Source organism: Papaver somniferum, chromosome 10 (genome assembly GCF_003573695.1).
Source record: "Papaver somniferum cultivar HN1 chromosome 10, ASM357369v1, whole genome shotgun sequence".
NCBI lineage: Eukaryota > Viridiplantae > Streptophyta > Magnoliopsida > Ranunculales > Papaveraceae > Papaver > Papaver somniferum.
Window position 1 is genome coordinate 134,371,557 of NC_039367.1, and position 20,949 is coordinate 134,392,505.

A 20,949-nucleotide genomic window follows, 5' to 3' on the forward strand; every position below is an offset into this window, starting at 1 on the left:
GTGTTATCATATTGTTTTGTTAATATTGAGCTTTAATACCTCTTTGTTGTTGAAGGTATATGATTTATTGTTCAAACTCAGCTCAAAACGAAGGACTACCCATATACACTTTAAAGTACGTAGTAATCTTCTCTCTATTCCTTTAAAAACTGACATAATTCTTTATGTTTAAAATATTATATCGATCTTCTTTTTTTTAAGCATGTATACCAATCTTTGGGTGATAAGCACAAATAATATTACATTATTTTTCATATCGGATGTATTTCATGAAATGCAGATAAGTTACAAACCAAACCATATATTAAATGCAGATTTAGGCAACACTGGGAGGTTGAGCCGGGGGCGTAAGACCCCGGTGATACCTAGTCACTGTAATCAAAAAAGGTGGTCTTTGATTTTGAGATTTGAGAGTCATTAGACGGATAGGATTTGCCGGGATCCTGATCCGGCGGTCGGAATCATCTTGATCGAGCTATGACTTGGACGACTGTGAATGATAGGCTATGTTACGGGAATGCCATTTATGGAACCAGCTAGAGCCCTAAATTATCTTTTCGTTTATCTGGAGTTAATCTGATTCATACCCTCTTTCTTTTTCTGCTACTACGATCCTTCTCCTCTCTCGAAGACAATTCCTCCGTTTTTATTTTTGCGATATATGTTTGCAGGAAATTTAGTAGGCTAAATTTAATCAGGAATACGATGCAGAGGAAAATAACAAGAAGGTAAACATGTACAAACCCTAGAATTTTTATCTGTAAGTTTTTTTTGATTTTTTTTTGTTTGCTTCTTTTGATTGTTGTAGGATGATATTTTTTTGGCATATTAAACTCGATTTGGGTTTTCATAGAACAATTAGCTTCTCACTTTGATTGATTCTCTCTTCTAGACTCGGTGAGAGGTAGTACCACCACCACCACCACCCATACTCATCACTGCACCTTACCTCTCACTTTAATACGAGTTTCAAAATTCAATTTCATTCTGGAGTAATCAATTATAACGATTTTTGGTTTTTTTACCGTACCTAATTTATTTTTCTTATTCTAAGCTTTGAATTTGATTTTAGTGTTCAACTGCCGAAGACCAACTTATGTAGCATTGCAGATCAGAACCCAAACAACTTCAACATACCAATTATGGAAGAGTGGTGGCTTAAATTGTTGAATTGTCTGTTTGATCCATATCAATCATCATGCTTTTAGTCTGTTGATTTAACACACCAAGTTGGGTTACAAGAAAATAAATATTCAATCTCAACCCTAAAGGAAGATAGGTAAAAGAGAGAAAGATACGTGTTTACAAAAGGAAATGAATGGTTTGATCTATAGGTGTTCACAAAATCTTAAATTTTGTGAATTATTGTTGTTGAGAACTCCTATTGCTCTTACATAGAAATATTACAAGAAGTTTGCTCTAAGAATGTTGAGCAATAGTGGGACGATAAGAATAATATGCCACTTCCTTTCATTATTTCAAGATCAAAGATATGCAGCTTTTGTGTCTGCTGCTACCTTTTTGGATGTTGCATAGGTGGTGGATGCTGGTGCTTAACCTGTTCAAATTATTGCGGTATTACAGTTCCACCTTAGGACCGAAGTAGTACAAAATAAGTTAAACACGAACTCTGATAACAGTGCAGGGTATACATGGATTTGTTCAATTACGAAGAAACATCAATTTTATTGTTAATTTTAGATTCTACATTATTTATCATAATAAGCATGGGTCTTTCGGATGAATTGGGTTGTTTTTCTCTTTCGATGCAGGCATGTGGCTGGAAGAGGAAATAGATTCCGCTTTTGATAGCTTATATCCAGGAAAGACACCTGGATTTAAAGGAAGTTGCGGATCAAGTATGTAGTTTCCTTGGCCTACACTTTTGCTCTCATTTTTAATGAATGGTTTAATGGTAAGAGTAATTTGGAACCGATAAGTTCTCTATTATGATTATTTGGCATTTTAATAAAACGGTAACAAACTAATAATTTATTGGCATCTGCATATACTTATTGTCTGGACTGGGTACTACAAGGTATTTTCCTGAATAGGCTATATACCTATAGTTTTCATAGTTCGGAGCTGCTATCCGCAGCAACCTGGAAGGTAATCTGTTTGTACTATTTTCTTACATATTGGACGTCTCTAGAGATTCGCTATGAGTAAAACAAGACATTCCAATCAAGCACGTCTGAACAAAGCTTTAAAGGAACTTTCAATTTTCAATTGTGATGTCATTCTTTCTGTGTTACCTCAGTGACTTGGCAAAGATTTTGAGTATATGGCTTGACATCTTCCTTGAATCTACTTTTTGACTTTTAGGATGGGAGACTATATTACTTTGGGAGTCATAGTAGAAATCCAATTATGTTTTTATTTCATTAAACCAATGAAATCTTCTTGAATAAGTAAATTAAGGGTGACCCAAATTTTTTGTGTTACACACTACTACTCTTCTATGAAAAATCCTGTTTACACCCATCAGCTGTATTCAACAAAAAATTAATAGAATAGTACATAGATGTTGAGGAAGTTGGAGATAAGAATGGTGAAGGACTGGAATTGAAATGAGTTGGCCCAAACTAAGGGCATCAAAGTTGGATTTTGCCTACAACTCAATCTCTATGATTGTGTTGTTGTCGATTCAATATAATATCGTTGGATTTTTATTTCTATGCTTCATTGTTTTCTACTCTTTTGCTAAATATGATTTGTGGAGTGAATGGTGTGTATTCAAAATTGGTGGATCAAAAGCCAGGTACTGTGTTAGCTAGCTAGGTGAAGATAGAGAGGAATTAGAAACAACAATGAAGAGAACAACAACATTAAAAAAAAAAAAAAAAAAACATGAGCACCCTTCTAGAAAGTCCTCTTAATTTAAAAAGCTCATATACAGAAGTTAGGGTTGGCCATTCTATAACCTTTAAGCTCACATCACTTTTTTGGTTATTCTGGGACTAGAGATCCAGTGAGCAAAGAACCTCAAGTGATCAGTTACCGCCGATGGTTTGTGGGGACAGTCGACTATAAGTTATGTTACATCTTGGGTGTTATCTGTATCTTTAATTTTTCTCAAATCAAATTGAATTTCCCGTATAAAAATTTGATTTAATTGCTCCACTAGGTACTAGCTGCTATCTTCGTTTCCTAAACTCTCAACTACCTTTGTATTATCCTTTCTACGGATGTTTCGGCAATTGTCCATATTTTACTTTTACGTTTTGCAATAAAGCTAAGTTGTTGATTTCTTATTTCAGCAGATCTTCATAGGTATGGTTTGCTATACGTGATTAGAAAGTTTTGACTTCTATTTGTTTATGGTTGGGAAACAGCTATTGCGGTTTACATAAACCGAATTAGTCCAGATCCTTTATTTCTGACAATAGAAGTTATGTCAGTACGATGCCTTTATGATGTTAAGTTAACTGACATACTCTCTTACTTTCATGCTTCTGACTAGCAAGCTAAGAGAAGATAATTAAGCAGTTTTTTGATGACTAGTATGCTTAAGACAAGCTAACCAGTTTGGTTAGACCGCTGAAATTTATTTTCTTTTTTAACGTAATACTAAAGGTTTATTGAATTGTTAAAATAATATTAGGAAAGAATTCACTTTCATGTTTACCGTTTGATGATTAACTGCTTTCTTTAATTTTGTTCTTCTTCAGATGCACATGGGAATAGGTCTGAAAAGTTTCAAGGTGTTGGGATTGCTTTGCGTTGTTGTAGCTGTTCTTACGACTTCTAAGATAAGTCCTCTTTTTAAGGCAATTATGAATGAATTAGTATTTTTTTATGTGGAACTGTTTTTGGGAGGATGGAGTATTTTAGATGCCTGTGTAGGATTATTTAAGCATTCTAACTCTTTAGCTGGAGCTCTAGATTTTTTTGATGGCTTAGGATCAAACTGAAAACTTACGGTCATTTGGTTTCCATGAGATATCCATGTACAATTTAATTTCTTATGAATATAAGATCAAACAAGCATACAAAAGAGTTTACATATTAGTCATTTGCAGAAGAATGCAGATGGTAGGTTACTCGCATACTGCTTCACCAATCGTCTGGCGTAGTTGCGCCTGTGAGTAATTGTATGGTTGATGCATTGAGGATAACAATATGGAATGAAGGTTTTGGAGCATTGGGAAAGAGTTCGATTGGTGAAGGTCAGGCTTTTTTCCAGGTTCCAATACCACACCCTCATATTTGTGATGTTTTCATTGGCGTCATCTTTTTTTTTCTTGACCCTTGATCGATAGTATTTGTACCAAAAGATGAATCCCTACCAACCAAAATTATGATCAAAATAAAAATTGTTGTTATGGTGATAACTGCTGGGTGTTCTGAAAATTTGGGAGTATGCTTATTTAGTTATTTTTCGGACTATTAAATTTGGTAGATAAGAGTACAGTGCACGGAATTCTTAATCTTTATTACCAGTTCTCAATCCATGAAATGTAGTAACCAGGTCATAGATGGACGCCACCTAACCTTATGTTAAAGTTTTTTTCTGATTCCTTCTATGATTATTGCACAGATTTATTTATTTTGTAAAGATTATTCATGAAAAATCTTTAATGCTAAGATTACATGATAAGAGAGAAGATGGGTTCACTACTCTTGCTGCAGCTGGGCCCCCTTTTTTTTGAAAGGGTATCAATACAGGCCACAAAAGCACAAATTTCTGTTCTTAGAGAGCAAAAGATAAAAGATGTTCAAGATATGAAGTTTGAGATGACTTTCTTTTTTTCCCTATATGTGACCAAATTACTTTGCTCTTCAGCTTTCTAACTTTGGTAATGATGAAGAAAGTTAAATTAGTTTTGAAATGTAGTTATAATTTAGTGAACTACATTACAAATCCTTATAGAAGTTGAATTGTTTGATGAAACACCTAATAGAAGCTTTTTTTTTTTGTTATCTTCAGCTTTGCTTTGCTGTGTCATAAGCTGAAAACAGATCCCGATCACTGATCGATTTGTATGCTTTCAAAGCCATTCCTTGGTGCGGTATGGCATATCTGTTTTGTGTTGAACCTTCGAGTAAATTATTGTATTTGATCATGATATTAGTTGAAATGACAAACTGAAATTTTTGTTGTTTCAGACCCATTTAATTATGGGTTCTATTTCTATTAGAGACCATGATTTGTTCTGCATTTATTTTCCTGACTTTTGTATCCATAAGTGGAATCATATAAAATAGACCGCTGCATAATGCATAAAGCTTAGTTTCCCATTATTGCAGTTCCATTGTTTCTATTTAAAAGACTAGCACCAGGTATGTCCTGTTTCTGTCCAATACTAAGACAAGTATTTTAAACTACGGATCTGTGGCGCAATGGTAGCGCATTTGACTCCATGTCAGAAGGTTACGTGTTCGATTCACGTCACGTCCATCCCCAGTTTTTAACCACGTTTGGGAAAGGTTATTGGTCATGTAGAAGAAAAATTGTTGATTAGTCGTTCATGTTTTTCTATTTTATAGTTTTATTTAAGAATGATTGACGTGTTCATGCCATAAATGGATTTAAATAACACACTTCTTGGTTATAGGTATAATGTACAAGTTCTTTCGAGTTATTTGCTGTCCGATCTAAGGATTTTGCATCCCGTGACATAAATCTCATCTACACAATTTTTGCTTTTTCATTCCTGACGTAATTGCTTGACCACTGTGTTTTCTTTTTGTTCCTTGATGCTTAACAGGATTATGCACACAACAAAATATTGATCCATAAACTACAACTTTCTATTGTTCCGGCGGTGTTAATTTGACATACAAACACTCGGAATGAGGTTATTCCTGCTTCTGGTAGGAGCATCTCATGTCATTTTGAACAGCACCAGGTGATCATTACTCAAGACTGAAACAATTAGGGAAAAACGAAAATGGTAAGTGAAATCTCTATATTAATACGGTTGGAATTGTGTTTTTCTTTCTAATTATTCCAGATTTACCTCTGTAAATGCCGCTTCTTAACAAAACCTTATTCTCTTAGGTGAATTTGTGAGCGCCATAGTAATTTCAATGATTGGTAGAAATTAAAAAATAAATGCACCAAATTTTCAGCAGTCACATAGTCTTTTTCCATCTCAAGAAAATGAATGAAGTATGTCAACAATAGAATTAACTTCATACTGTCGACCCGTGTCTGGAAATCCTAGGTTACTAATGGGAGAAAAGAAACTCGGACACAAGGGACTTAAATTACGAAATGTCGTTAAGTTTTGCCTACCCGCATCTTGAAAGGCTAGGTTACTCACATATGTTATAATTAATGTGTGTGAGTTAAGTGAGTATCTCGAACACAGATGCCTAGATAAAGCACACTTTGGTATGGTAATCTTATATTCATATAAATGGATAGTGTGGTCTTGATGCTTGCTAATAATCATTAGTTGCTGCATCAGGGATTTCAGTTTGGGATCCATCTTTTGATGTAACCACCAGTGGCTACATCAAAAGAGAAGGCACTCTTCAAATTCTAATAACCGATAGTTGGATTATGCTTGCTAATCCGACTATCGTAGAAAAGTTAACAGTTTCAGATGCAGATTTTCATTGTCACGGAGCCACACCTTCGCATCATTGTTATGTACAGTTGCATTCATTTCCCTGTGAATGAATTTGTTGTTTAATCCCCTGGGAAAAGTGTCTCAATGCGTATGTAATTCCCGAGTTTATATTCTATAAAGCCAGCGTTTAATATTATTAATAAGTTGAATTGGGGAAGAAGCGGAAGTAAATTTTGCGAGGACGACCATTGGATATCAGTAGGCTGTCTTGGTTGATATATGCCTCTCAACTACTGAACTCCAACATCAGAATGACATGCTGACAAAAGAACTTACAAAGGACACACTTGGACAACTTGAATTAGATTTTTTTTTGAAGCACAACTTGAATTAGATGATTTCACCTTTGTCGAATGTTCTTCACCCTAGATCTTAAATAAGGGTTCCCTAACATAGGGATCAGGGAGCATCAAGCATGTCTTGAGAATACTCGAGCACCATGTAAGAGATGCCTTGGCCGAAGGTTGGAATAATCTGTGAAACTCTATGAAATGGTGTTGATAATTAAGCCCATAATGTCCGCCGGGATGTACAATATTAGGTTTCTGGAGGGTTTAGCCATTTTGTTTGTTGATATTATATTTTTAAACACTGAGTTTTGTATGAATGTTTCACTTGGAAAGCAGATGTACATTGCCTATGCATACTCTTCTATCAACAATGGAAAAATGCATCTGGCTTTGAATAAAATGAAGACTATCAACTTATAGTTGAGAATTCCATCTTCTATACCGAGGTAAACATTGTTGTATCGTTTTTTTTCCCCCAATAAATTAAAGAAATCCGTAAAGAACGCAATTGGTCATTGTAAAAGCTTAACTCATGATAGGCTGAGTTAAGTTTGAATTTTATGGAATACTTGATGAATTCTATAGCATTCTCCTTGATGTGTAGTTTTTGCCATTCAACTTTTGTGTATTTAACAGCGCAGACAAAATTTGAGATTTTTTGTCGATGAACCTGCTTTTACCGATCTTTGCACAGAAAAAACTCTCGGCAATGTCTGTAATATTCAAGGATTTGAGATAACTGCTACGATTGATTAGAAACTAACGAGTTTGTCCTACACATGCCCTCCGTAAAAGTGAGTATTTGATTAAAGATGCTCTATTAGAAAGTAAGAGAATCAATTACCCGGAGCCTTAGGCTGTAAAAATGTTGTATATATGTTTAATTTTGAACTTGCATATGTTTATCCTTCTCATGACTTGGTGGGTATACCATATGGTGCTAATAAGGTTAGTGGTGCTCAAACTCTCGAAGATGTCTTTAGCGGATGGGGCCTTGAACTAATGCTGGTGAGCTTGAGAAGGATTCTACCACCAGAAAATCAAACATCAGCGAATTGAAGAATTTGATTGATTTTACATGCGGTTCAATGTGTTCGTGCTCTCTTGCAGGTCTCAGACCTGGCACAATATATTACTATAACTGCGGTGCTTTTTCTTTATCAAGCAAATAACATACCTTTAAAACTCTACCCTTACTGTTGCCAAGCAACTATATTGGACGAATATAAGTTATTGGAGACTTTGGGCTTATAAGCAATTGATCATATAGTTAAGTATGATTCCTCGATGATTTCGATGCTTGGAGACTTAAGTTATGCAAACTAGTACGGTACAACTTGCGGAAAATTTTACCTGTGTGTTTCCAAAATATATACCCCGCTGGGACGTATGGGAAATAACCTTCACTTTCCACTATTATTTGTATTAATGATGAGTACCATAGTGCTGAGTAGAACGGAAGATATTTAATGCCGCACTTTGCTAAGTATTTTCATGTTAGATAATCATAACAATTATTTGTGAGTCGAAATAGATTGAAATTAAGAAAAGTGGTCGTAAACAACTGGGAGTTAATGGTCGATCTATAAACATGGGCCAGCATGCCATGGAAGGACGCAATCGACTTTAATAGGATATTGCTCTGATGAACTTTGGATATTTGAGATTCTTTCTTTGCTTGGATATTTAAGAGGAAGCTTTTGTAGTTGTGTGTGGCCTCACAATCCTCTGATTTTATTAAGGATGCTCATGCTATGGCAGACATGAATATCATACACGTTGCAATATTTCATTTGTCATCACATACAGAAGAAACTGCTTTGCTATGACATATAAATATATGAAGATACAAAGATAATAGTAAATGTTTGGATAAAGGTGGGTATCCAATTTATCATCAGTGTAAAGATGTGGAAGAGTGCTTTGCTATGACATATAAATATATGAAGATACAAAGATAATAGTAAATGTTTGGATAAAGGTGGGTATCCAATTTATCATCAGTGTAAAGATGTGGAAGAGGTAATTGTTCGTAGTGTATGACTTCTATCTGTCAACAATGTACAATTACCACATCAATATAAAGTTTCGCAAATTCCAAATTCTAAACCATCCGAAATACACAAAATTTTGGGTTATTTTGTTTTTGGTACTCAGGTTTTGTCCAACTTTTGAGTTTGGTCTAACATTTGTCCAGCTTGGCGTTTGGTACCTGGAAAAAATGTTGACCCGCGTTGACTTGGATAGAGTTTGACTTCCGTTTGATAATTATTATAAAAATTAAACAAAATCTAATTAGTATTGTAGTTTACTGTATTAGCCTTTTACTTTACCAAAAACGTCTCCCCAACTCCCCAAATCATTTTCTATTTCGCTTCTTCCACCTCCAGGCCCTCCACAAACAAAGACATGAATCTTTCTCCTCTCTCAAATCTAGCTCTCTGCTACTACCATCTCGATTCTTCAGAATCTACTCTATTTTTTTAAGAGACGAAGTGGATTTAGTTATGGTACAGTTTGTGTTTAGTTAGAGTTTTGTTGTTTTGAAAAATTGAGGTTTTAAATGAAAATTTTATATTAGGGTTTCGATTCATCTTCGGGTTTCAATTTTGATTCATGACATAATCAATCTAATAAGGGTTTCAGTAAGTGTTTCAATTAGCGATTTTGATTAAATAAATCAATTGGGAGAAGGTTAGGGTTTGAAGAATCTGAAGAAGATATCAGGAAAGAGGGTTGTGATGCTGTGATTTGCTGTTGAATCTCAATTGATTCAACAAATCAATCGATTCAACAATATCAGGGAAGAGGGTTGTTGAATCTCAATTGATTCGACAAATCAATTGAGATGTTTTGATTTGCTGTTGAGAGATGGGGATATCGTTGTTGAAAAGGGTTTTTGTGCAATGGAATTGCTGCTTGCAATTGGTCTGGTCTAAGGTGTGAAAGATGGTTGCAGCAGTGTGATGAATCAGAAAGGATACAATTGAAGAGATGGGATAGTGGCTAAAGATTCAGATGACGTTGGTGGTTACAACTCAGATTTGAGCTCATAAAGTAGATAGCAGTGATAATGGTTTCAGCTAGAATTGCAAAAGAAGCTGCAGAGAATAGGAGTTGATGTTGCCGCAATAGAGAAGGAATGAAGCTGGTGATGTTGTTTATGAGTTGAGCAAATGAAGTTACATGTTGTTGATTGATTGAAATGCAGGAGTGTTCGAAGTGCTGCATAGATGAATGATATGAGTTGTATATGAATGAATGATTGTGCAGGAAAGGATTTGAAACAAATGGGTTGGAATTATGGTCGGAATTGATCAGATTTCAGATCTAACTCTGTCGGACTTATGTACCGGCGAGTAGACTCAGCCGATTCAGAAAATGAAGTTAAGGGTACAAGAGTAAATTTGTTTAGGTATTAGGTTTTATTTAATTCTTTTTGTAATTAATAGACAAAAGTCAATATTTAACATAGTCAACTCGGGTCAACGTCTTTTTCAGGTACCGAACACCAACCTGGACAAATGTTAGACCAAACTCAAAAGTTGGACAAAACCTAAGTACCAAAAACAAAATAACCCCAAAATTTTAGATCATTTATATATGCATATGACAGTGGTAAAACTTTCAAAGACAAAAAGTTGACTCAAAAAATGAAAACATTGTATCGAGGAGATTCAACATATCAAATATTATAATTTTATGAAATCAAAATAAGACATGTAAATTGCATCACATAATTCCTAAGGTTGAGTATGTATATAATAGTTGACAAAAGTAAAAATCTAAATTATAGAATTTCTTTAAAATTAGTTATAAAATATTTCCATTGTTTAATTAAACTATGCGAGTATAATGAATAAGGTAAGTGTACACGATCCTATAAAACAATACAAGGAGACATGTGATTGTATTTCACATCATCCATTCAACTATCTCCAGTAACCCAAAAAAGGAAATTGCGAGATACAGGTTCATCAACACCCAGATATATTATGATCTTAAGGCAAAAACCTGGATACGTAATAAACAAAAGGGTAATTGTTACACTATATATTGCACTTAAGAAAATGTTTGACATGTACTGTGTACTAATGTACCGCTTAGAAAAAAAACTTTATATTTTTGCAGACCATGAGGTCGTCATAAAATTATTAAGGTTAGAATCTGGAATGATGATCCTTGGATTCAGAAACCCTAATTTGATCAATTGATGATCAATTCATGGTTCGTCAGAATTTCAACCATGGGACGAAGGAGGGAGCGATTACAAGGGACCGTGGATCAACCATGTAGTGTTCATATGCTCACATGAGAAAATACGAAGAACTCCTGAAGAGTTGACGATTTGTTGGTGAAAGAATGATTAAATGCTGGCTTAATCATTTATTCGAAAATACTCGTCTGAGCCTTAGGTGAGATAACCTAATTAATTATGACGAGGCGAGGGACCGACCATGGAGTCATGAAAATGGCCCTGGGTTGTCCCGTGACCGCCTGACGATCACTTCATGAAAATCCAAAGTGTTTGGGAGAGTTTTGGACCTAATACGAGCAATTGTGCAAATTAGGTCAAAACTGTGAAAATTGATGGGACCGGCTTCCGTGAGCCAAAGAGTCAATCTTGGTCGGTCAAGATAGCGTTCTCGTGTCCCCAAGGCGTCCGCGTCTCAGTCCTAAGAATTTTGATATTTTCTGACGTGCAATTGAGCATCCATTCGAGAAAATATGCCAAAATTAGGGTCTCGACGAAACTGAGGAAAACACCATGAGATGATGAAAAATAATTATAAAATAAGGAATGAGGAGGCGTGGGACCGCGTGGTCAAGGCATAGTCGACCGGTCGTGACCACGGTCCCGTGGTGCCTTTTCCTTAATTTTATAATATTTTGATGATTTTATGAAAAATTCATGAATTTTGAGAAATTTGATGAATTTTGGGAGTTTCCATGAATTGAAGGAGTTTTCATGAGTTCAAGGAAGCAAAAAATATTAAAATAATAAAAAACAAGGGCGTGTGGGACCGTGGAAGGCATGGCCGGCCGGCTAGGGCCCGGTCCCACGAGTTTCCCTAATTTTATAATATTTTTAGGTATTTTGTTGATTTGAGGGAATTTTTCCTAATTTGAGAGAAATACCATGAAATCAAGGAATTTGATGAATTCAAGGAAAACTAATAATAAAATAATAAAACAAAGGGGAGTGTGGGACCGGCTAGGGCATGGCCGGCCGGCCAAGTCCCGGTCCCACGAGTTTTCATAATTTATTTTATTTTGTTATTATTTGATGATTTGTGCAAAAATACCATGAAATCAAGGAGTTTTTTCATGAAATTGGAGAAATAATAATAATAATAAAGAACCGTGGGTATGGGGCCGGTTGGGACCAAGGCATGGCCGGTTGGCCAATGGTCACGCCCCATACTCCTTTCCTTAATTTTATATTATTTTTTATGGATTTATGGAAGTACCATGAAACCGAGGAGTTTCCTCAAGACGAAGGAGATTTGATAAAATGAGAGAGTTTTCATCAAATCATGGAAAATAATAAAAATGCATTAAAATATAAAACTGGCGTGGGATTGACCACGACATGGTCGGTCGGTCGTGTGTCCGTGCTCCCAGCACCCTGGTCAATATTTTTAATTATTTATTATTTTCTTCTCTATTTTGCATAGGTTCATCGTTTCGTTGTATTTTTGAAATACTCGTTCGTGCGGTGACTGTTAGTGTATCATCGTTGAATACACCTTCACCATTTGAATCGGGGCTTACTTAGAGGTAGCTCAGACGCACAGTTGTTGATTATTTATTACTAATTGTGGAATTCAGTGGAGAATAATTCAAAAAACTGAGTAATAAGATGTTTATTATTAACTCATAGGATCAGCTGAGGATTCGACTACGAATTCAGAATAATAAAGTGAGCATTACCATTCCATGGGATCGTAGATTCGACCATAGAATTGGAGTAATTAAGGTTTATCTATTACCATTTATGAGACCGGTTGTGGATTCGATCATGAAATCAGAGTAATGAGATAATATAGTTATTGTTATTCTATGAGATCAAGCTGTGGATTCGATCATAGAATCAGAACAATTGTTATTGTCATTCCATGGGACCAGTCGTGGATTCGACCATGAAATAGGAGCGATTGTAATTTGGAATAATTAACTTTGTGGCTCTATACTAGCAGAGCAAGCTGTCTAGGAGCATTAATCATCTTGATATGAGCTTGTCGGTAAGTCAGATCCTTTATATAGTCAGGGTAAATTCGTTGTTTGTTCCTGAAAACGTTATCGCTCTATACTAGCAGAGCAAGCTGTCTAGGAGCCGTCCATCATGTGATGCTATATAGAAATAATCACTGAAAGTATTCAGTATTCCTGAGATATGCCGTTGTCCGTTCGTGAGACTACATATCCACATGTACTCTGAGAGAAAGTACTCTCCGTTGAGAATTCGATGAGAGAGCCGTGTCTTAACACTCACGTCTGATTGCTGAATCAGAGCTTCGTATAATTATGAGTTTACAATTTTATCCTTTGTCGAAAATCCACCATCTACACTAGGTCTTTTAATTCTTTTTTGGTTTGCAATTATTGATTTACTTTTTTTTATAAGAGTTAATTTTTATTACTGAGTTTCTGCAAATTTTTGTGTAGAACCATATTACTGAGCGAGTTTTTTTGTTAGTTATTTTTTGTCATATCATTTTTGTCGATCCTTTTAAGTTACAACTGCTTTGTTGCCAATATGGATCCATCTGTTATTTTGATTTCTCAATTTCAGTCTTTAGTAACGATGGTAAGATTTAAAAATAACATAGAATAATATTGATGAAATTAAATCAAGTGATTGATATTTTGTTACGTGATATTGATATAAATTGTTGTAATGGCACGATGTGTTAAATTTTGGCTTCAATATCTGTAAACCATCTGATCTTGTAGGACGTTTAAGGTACATGTCTTATTTAATATTCACTACACTTAACAAGTTGTTTATTTGAGTTTTTATCATATACGTCATTATATTACTCCAGTTTAATATGCAAATTAAAGGAATACTGATTGCGGGTTTGGTCTGCTGATGTACTTGAAGGGGGTTTACTAATAATAATTCTTCTGCGAAGTTATTGTGCATTCGATACACTACAAGTATGATTTCTGTCTGAAATTGATTCTCAATTTTCGAATGATAAAAAAAATACAAAAAATATTTAATTCGGTCATAGTTTTTTTTTTATTTTTTATTTTATCGTGAACACGTAATGCCAAAGAAGAAATAAAACTATTCCCAAAAGCAAAGGTCACAATCAGACCAGGGATAGACAATGAGTTTTGACATATTATTTTCTCTCTTTACGTTTGGTTCTGCAGTTAGAAACGTGACTTGATGCGTATGCCTGAATATGTACACTGAAAGGAAAGGTTGAGTCGGGGCCTCATCACTATTATAAAAAGACATGCACTTTGACTATAAGATTTGAGAGAAATAAAACGGACAGGATTTACTGGAAATACCATCCCGCGGTTGGGAAGCTCCAGATGTATTTTTTTACACGGACGGATAGGAAAGACTCACGGTATTCCAAAATAATAGTACCAATTTGTATTAGAACACGGGATTCTGGATTCTGTTGCATAGACATATACATTCCAAAAGAATAAAAAATTTGTGTTCACCGTTCCCGGATCTCTTTCTGCCCTAAACCTCTCTCCCTTTCCGTGTTTCCCAGTTTCGGTAGCACACAAAGAAAACATCAACAGTTAGCATATGATTTCAAAGTAAGTGAAGCATTGATTTAGCTCGATTACGATTACGATTCCGCTATTATAACCAAGTTCGTAGACGAAACAATTTCATCTCGTAGCTCAAGATTATGAGGTATGTATTTCACCATCTCTTTTAAAACCCTAATTTTTTCTTTCTCAATAAAATCAATTCAGTAAGTAATTGCATAATTTTTTTGTGAAAATAGGTTAGTTCTGATTTATCACCAAAAATTGTCAGACATCGGTCGACAATATTTCGAGCTTTAATTAGTTGTAAGATTTTGATTTAATTTTTGAGGTTTGCTTAGCGCTAGGCATAGAATCTGTTTAATTTTGATCGGTTTAGTTTAGCATGTTAGTTTTGGCACGGCTTTGAACCCAATAACACCTTGGTACTCTGATTTTGTTTTTGTTCTTTTTTCGTTATGAATTATAGAAGAAAAAAAAATCAAATACGATAAGCAAGATCCAAAAACAGAAACTAAGTAAAACCCATAGCTTATTTCACTGGATTATTTAGATTAATCAGTTTAAGATAAATGAAATTGTTGCGACTATAGTCATTTTTTGTCTTCCTAATGGTAAGTTTCATCTATTTTTTTGTGTACTGCTAAAGGTCTAGGTATGAACCACAGTGTTGAATGCAATGGAGTAAGAACATTGGTAATCCAATCCTTCGGCGACACCTTCGGATATGCTTGGCAGTCGCATTATGATACTGTAAAAGCCATTGGCTTAAAATAAGAATACGAATAAAATTGCCACTGTTTAATAGTTGTTTGCATTTGGTATCCATAAGCGGTTAGAAATAACAACCTACTTTCCGTAATTATCAGCCATTGCCGAGTGGTAGCTGCTCCCACATGGCTGAGCGTTTTAGGACATGGCTAACCAATCCCATGCATTGTTCATTCATGAGCTCCCAAATTTTGGATTTCAAGCTCTAATTATGATTTTGTGAGGACCAGTCTAAGGATGGAAGGGTTTATTGTGTATGATCTTAACGAGTAACTAATGAGTTAGATGACATCTGCACAAACTGTGACCGAGGTTCAGAGAGGAAAAGAGAAGTATTTGTCTATGGCATTCAGCAGCCTACGATGATGCCTAGAGGATCCTACTAAGTGTGGGGTTTCAGTCTCGCAATATTGAAGGATAAGGTACTTTTGTGCACAGAATGTCTAAATTATACACTTAGGTAGTTCAATTTGGTGGAAGTATTTGGATATTCTTTGATCCACCATAAAGAATACTAACTTTAGAAAGACTGTGAATGTCAACCAGGAAGGTCCACTGAAGACACAGACACTAACAATTGAATTTGTCTCAGATGACTTAATTTAGCTTTACCAAAAGATTATCTTTGTGACATGTAAATGAGCACCAAGGGTCTTAAAGTGAGTCATTGTTGGTTTTATCTCAAATTAATAGCTAAGGTGAGACTAGAAGTATTTTCAAAATTACTCTAATATGTGTAAATGTTATTCAGGTATATTGCAGTGAATGGAGATGGGGGTTGTTGTACACCAAGCCGAGCGAAATCAGAATTGGCATACGGAGATTAACTATGGTAAACTAGAAATGCCTTATCTATATCATTTTTTATCCGAACAAAAATTCAAACAACTTTTTCTTAGTGCTCCAGTTAAAGATCACATGTTTCGAGTTCTGTTGCAGTTTTATAGAATGTTGCTTCACAACTATCTTCCTTTACTGGTGTTTTACTAATTCAAAATTTTATTTCATGACATACAGATTTCATTCGAGAGAACTTGAATATACTAGATTGAGATGATGAGTCTGTATCACACAAATTTTTTGTAAAGTACCATGGATCACCGTTGTATACACCGCCAGTTACCAGTACAAGTACTTGGAAACTTGCGAAAACAACAGTTCTCAGGAATATCGAGCAGTATCCCGATGCCTCCAAAGTTGCATTCTCATCGTGAGATGTCATGTAAGTAGTCTACAAACTTGAGTCGGCTAGGTGTCTATTTTTTATGTATCCACATTCATATATCATCGTAGATACTAGCTAGATGACTCTAAAATGAAAATGGTTCATGGATTTGATTCTTACAAAAGCACCATTATGTAATTGTAGTAGCAGGAAATCCTACACTACACTCCTCATATGATTTCATTAATATTCAACTCATTTTTAGATTTACAATCTTAATTTTATTGATGAATCTTTGAATATTCTTACAAGAAAAGATAAAGGAATCAAAAATAACCTCTATTCTAGACTTTCTCTCTCCTATTTACTTGTTTCTTACTCAAAAAAGATCTCTCTTCTCCTTTACAACTGAATGACTATTTATAGGAAAATACATAGTGGATGACAGCTAATCTGCCCTTTATTTTCGGATATGGCTTGCGACATTCTCGCAACCTTATAAATGTTAATCTCGCAAACTCTCTAATTTTTGCAAGACCATCACATCTTTCCCATGATTTTAGCTGACGCCGTTTATTATATCATTTCTGAAATTGTTCTGCGACGCTGTTGTGTTGTTGATAATTTCGCTGAGGCATTATTGCTGCGAGATTCTGATCCTACATCTTGCCTCTTCTCATATTTTCTCTGCAAAGTAGAGAATGATGTGAGAAATGCCGCAGTTGTTCATCTCTTCATATTCTGCATTTACCACACGTATTCTTTCTTCCATCTGTTTCTTGACACGTCTTCTGTAACCGCTGCTTTTGAACCGCTCATGTCTTTTCGTCTTAATGGTGTTTATTTCTTCGAGTAAAAAATCTTCCTTATATATTCTTTTTACTCTTCTCTCCATTTTCTTTTTACTTTCTCTTCTCTTTTTATTCTCTCATCTCTGCAACTCTATCGTTCTTCCATAAGTTCCGCTACTGTAATCCTTCTTTCTTCAATCTTCATACTTTTTATTCATTCCCATACTCTATATTCAAATATGCCTCCAAGTGGCCATAAACATGAGAAAAACATAAAAGACGTCCAAATAGATCTTGCAGAGAAAGGTTTCATACTTTCTACCATTCCTGGTGAAAGTGCTAAGTCAATTCTTTCTACCAAACTTTTTTCTGATCAATATTGTGATGTTCAATCAATCATAATTTCGATAGGTCAAATTCTCGCAGGTCTCCCCATTCCTCTTTACGACCCTGATATTCCTCTGTTCTATGAAATTCTCGCTCACTCGGGATTTTCGCGAGCTATTTTCCAATTAAGTGGGGACTGCATCCGTCTGATGTTAGAGTTTGCTAACTGTGGCGCTGGTAAAGGATCTCTGTACTCCAAAGAACTTAGGGATCCTAAATTTGCAGACTTGGAAATAATTGCTGAGAAATACACAGTAGCGAGTTTCTTTGAAAATTATGAGTTGATCTCCATGAAGAAAGAGAATACTCGCTGGGGTATTCGTTTGAAAAGGAAAGATAACATTGATGAAGCTAAAATACTCATGCAAGACATTGATTGGCATTCTGGTAAGAATACAACTCCTCGCCAATCCAAAGATGATAAATGGTGTGTTTTTCCCTTGATGCTGAAAGGACCTTATATTGCTGGGTCAAATGTTCTTCCTGAGAATCTCGCTACTTATCAACCTTGGGTATTCTCTTGGCCCGAGAAGGAGAAAGAGGTATGTTTCTTCCAGTTTCGCTCATGTCCATCTCTTTATTTATTTTTATTCTTTTTTTTGGCTAACTCTTGCGAAATTCCACAGATCCAAAAACTGAAACATAGCTATCACAGGACTGGGAAGGCTAGTACCTTATTAGCTCTTCGCTCATACACAGATGAGGTAAGAAATACCCTTTTATGATTTTAAACAATATATTGTTGCTTCCATTTCTTATTTCTATCTGTGTGTGAAGATTATTGCTGAAATAGAAGAACTTGCCAATATTGCGAAGACTGGTGATAAAGGCAAAGGTGCTCTTCGCAGGGAAAAACCAACTGCTCCTCCTTCAAAGAAAAGAAAAGTCCGTTCTTCTTCTCCTTCAAATATTCCTTCTCATGAAAACTCCGAGAATGATGAGGATAATGTTGACCTTGCTGCAAATGAAGATTCTCCATCCGAATCTTCTATGACTAAGCTCTCTGGCCTCTTTTCTGATTCTTTGCAAGGAATGGGAGATAGTCAATTCGCTAACACCTGTAAAGATCTTGCTACACTTTGCGATGTTCCTTTGTTGGATGGTGATAATTCTCTTCGTGGAGTTTCTAGATCAGTGACTCCTGATTTCCTGCATTCTCTTAATAGTCTGGTATACTTTCATCCTTTTACTTCTTCATTGTCATAACTCACAATCTCTTTCTATATTAATATTTTTTATATTTTCTCGCAGGCTGTAAAAGCTTCTTTCGCTGTTGCCTCATATCTAGAGAGGAGACGCGAAAATCTTGAAAAGAAGAATCTTCAATTTCGCACAAAGAATGAAGAATTGGAAGCTGAAGTCAAATGTCTTCACGAGAAAAACAGACAACTAGAAATTGGTTCTTCTTCATATAAGAACAAAATCTCTAGTCTTCAGCAAGATAATAATCAGCTCTATGGTATGTTACTTTTCTCCTTTCCCTTCATTCATTCATCCTGTTGTTTTATCTTATTTAATTGATCCTTTTTGCAGACATTTATGGTCTTTCTGACGAAGCTACCATTCTTCAGTCATTTCCTAATGCCTTGGATAATGATACCCTTCTTGAGCGTCTTAATAATTCTTTAAATAGTTTCTCAAATGATTGAATTTCATCTCTTTCTCTGAATGAGCTTAGATCTAAATTTCGCCTCTTAGAAATTGACCATAGATCTAGTTTAGGCTTAGCCAACCAATTTAAGCGTCTCCTTCTTGATTCTAAAGAGAAAATCAATGAATTAAGAACCAAAGTTAGCGGTCTCATAGATGATAAGGATCGCATCTCTGATCAAGGTGCTAAGGCTTTGGCGAAATTCCAAGAGACTCTTCTTGAAGTTCAACTCGAACGAGATGAAGCTAGCCGCAAGAATATCGAGCTCTGCAAAAGAGAAAACCAAATTCGTTCTCGTCTTCTTATAAGTAATGAGGATGAATTTGCTTGGGCTGCGAAAATCTTATATGATGCCAGAAGAGATTTAGGTGTAAATGTTAGTCTCCAAGTTGAGCATACAACCTTGATTAGAGATATGATTTCTGACAGAGAAGGTTATTAACTGTTCTTCTTTACTAATCTTTTGTTTCTTATGAATTTTCATCAAGTTATTAATTGGTTGTCTTTTACTCGCAGATTCTGAAAGTAGATATCGTGAAAAGATTGAGGAACTTGAAGCTGAGAAAGAGGAACTTGCAAAGAATCTTTCTTCTCGCAACAACAAGTATTCTAGATTAAAGAATCAAATCAAGATCACTGTTGCGAACTTCAAGAATGATGTTATGCATTTTCGCAATCAAACTATCCAAATGGTTTGTGACGACCATAGTATCCCTCATTCTGATTATCCCTGTCTCTTGGAAGAGATCCCACAAAATACTCCCAGTCTGATTATTTCTGATAGCGAAGCTGATGATGAAGAATGTGATGGTGATGGAGGTTATGATGGTGATGAAGGTTCTGACGCAGACGAAGAAGGAAACAAGTCTGATGAAGATGATGAAGGATCAACTAAGAAGTAGTCTTTGTTTCTTTCTTTGATCCTCTGTAATACTTGTACATTTATTCCTTCTTTCTGTATATTTGTGTTTCTTTCATTTTGACCTGCATTCATTAAAACAATTCTTCCTTGCAATACAGTTAATCAATATAATCATTAATTTTTGAATTTTTGTGTAAATCTATCATATGGATACAAATAACACTTTCTAATTTCATTCATTCCCATACTTGCCTCTGTTATTTGTATCCAAATGAGAGATTTTATATTTTTCTTATTTGCCTCAATTCGCAGTTGTAATTGTATAATTTCGCAATCTTATGCGAAGTGAATTTTGATTCTTTTCAAAATCTCATTCCTGTGTGGTCTTATTTTGCCTTCCTAATTAAAGGTCTTATTATGCCACCTCTTGTCATTGCGACAAAATCGCAGGACGTCCTTGCACTTTCATGCAAAAACCCATTGATCTTGCCTTAACTTTTTCTTTTGTATTGTGGCCTCTTCAGGAATGTTGCGACAATATGACAGGCCTAAATATTCTTGCGAAAATAAAGCCCCATGACATTGCCGTCTTGCGACGAAATCGCAGGACGTCTTCGCACTTTCATGCGAAAACCCATTGATCTCGTCTTATCTTTTCTTTTGTATTATTGCCTCTTCAGGATTGTTGCACAAATATGACAA

The 20,949-nt window shown here is 35.3% G+C and overlaps 2 long non-coding RNA genes across 9 annotated transcripts; both read left to right on the forward strand.

Annotated features, from left to right (window-relative positions):
* The first annotated feature begins 345 nt into the window (after positions 1-345).
* On the forward strand, positions 346-7,850 carry LOC113318368. 7 transcript variants are annotated; one of them, XR_003344457.1, is made up of 7 exons: positions 346-728; positions 1,773-1,859; positions 3,672-4,169; positions 4,931-5,012; positions 5,712-7,317; positions 7,508-7,665; positions 7,820-7,850. It is a non-coding gene; the product is annotated as an uncharacterized LOC113318368 (long non-coding RNA). The 7 variants fall into 7 exon arrangements; XR_003344458.1 differs by having other exon boundaries at positions 7,566-7,665; XR_003344459.1 differs by lacking the exons at positions 7,508-7,665; positions 7,820-7,850 and having other exon boundaries at positions 5,712-5,897; positions 6,005-7,458.
* A 6,634-nt stretch (positions 7,851-14,484) lies between these two features.
* Positions 14,485-17,997, forward strand: LOC113319297. 2 transcript variants are annotated; one of them, XR_003345306.1, is made up of 4 exons: positions 14,485-14,765; positions 16,143-16,223; positions 16,409-16,613; positions 17,774-17,997. It is a non-coding gene; the product is annotated as an uncharacterized LOC113319297 (long non-coding RNA). The 2 variants fall into 2 exon arrangements; XR_003345305.1 differs by lacking the exon at positions 17,774-17,997 and having other exon boundaries at positions 14,490-14,765; positions 16,409-16,829.
* Positions 17,998-20,949: the final 2,952 nt, after the last annotated feature.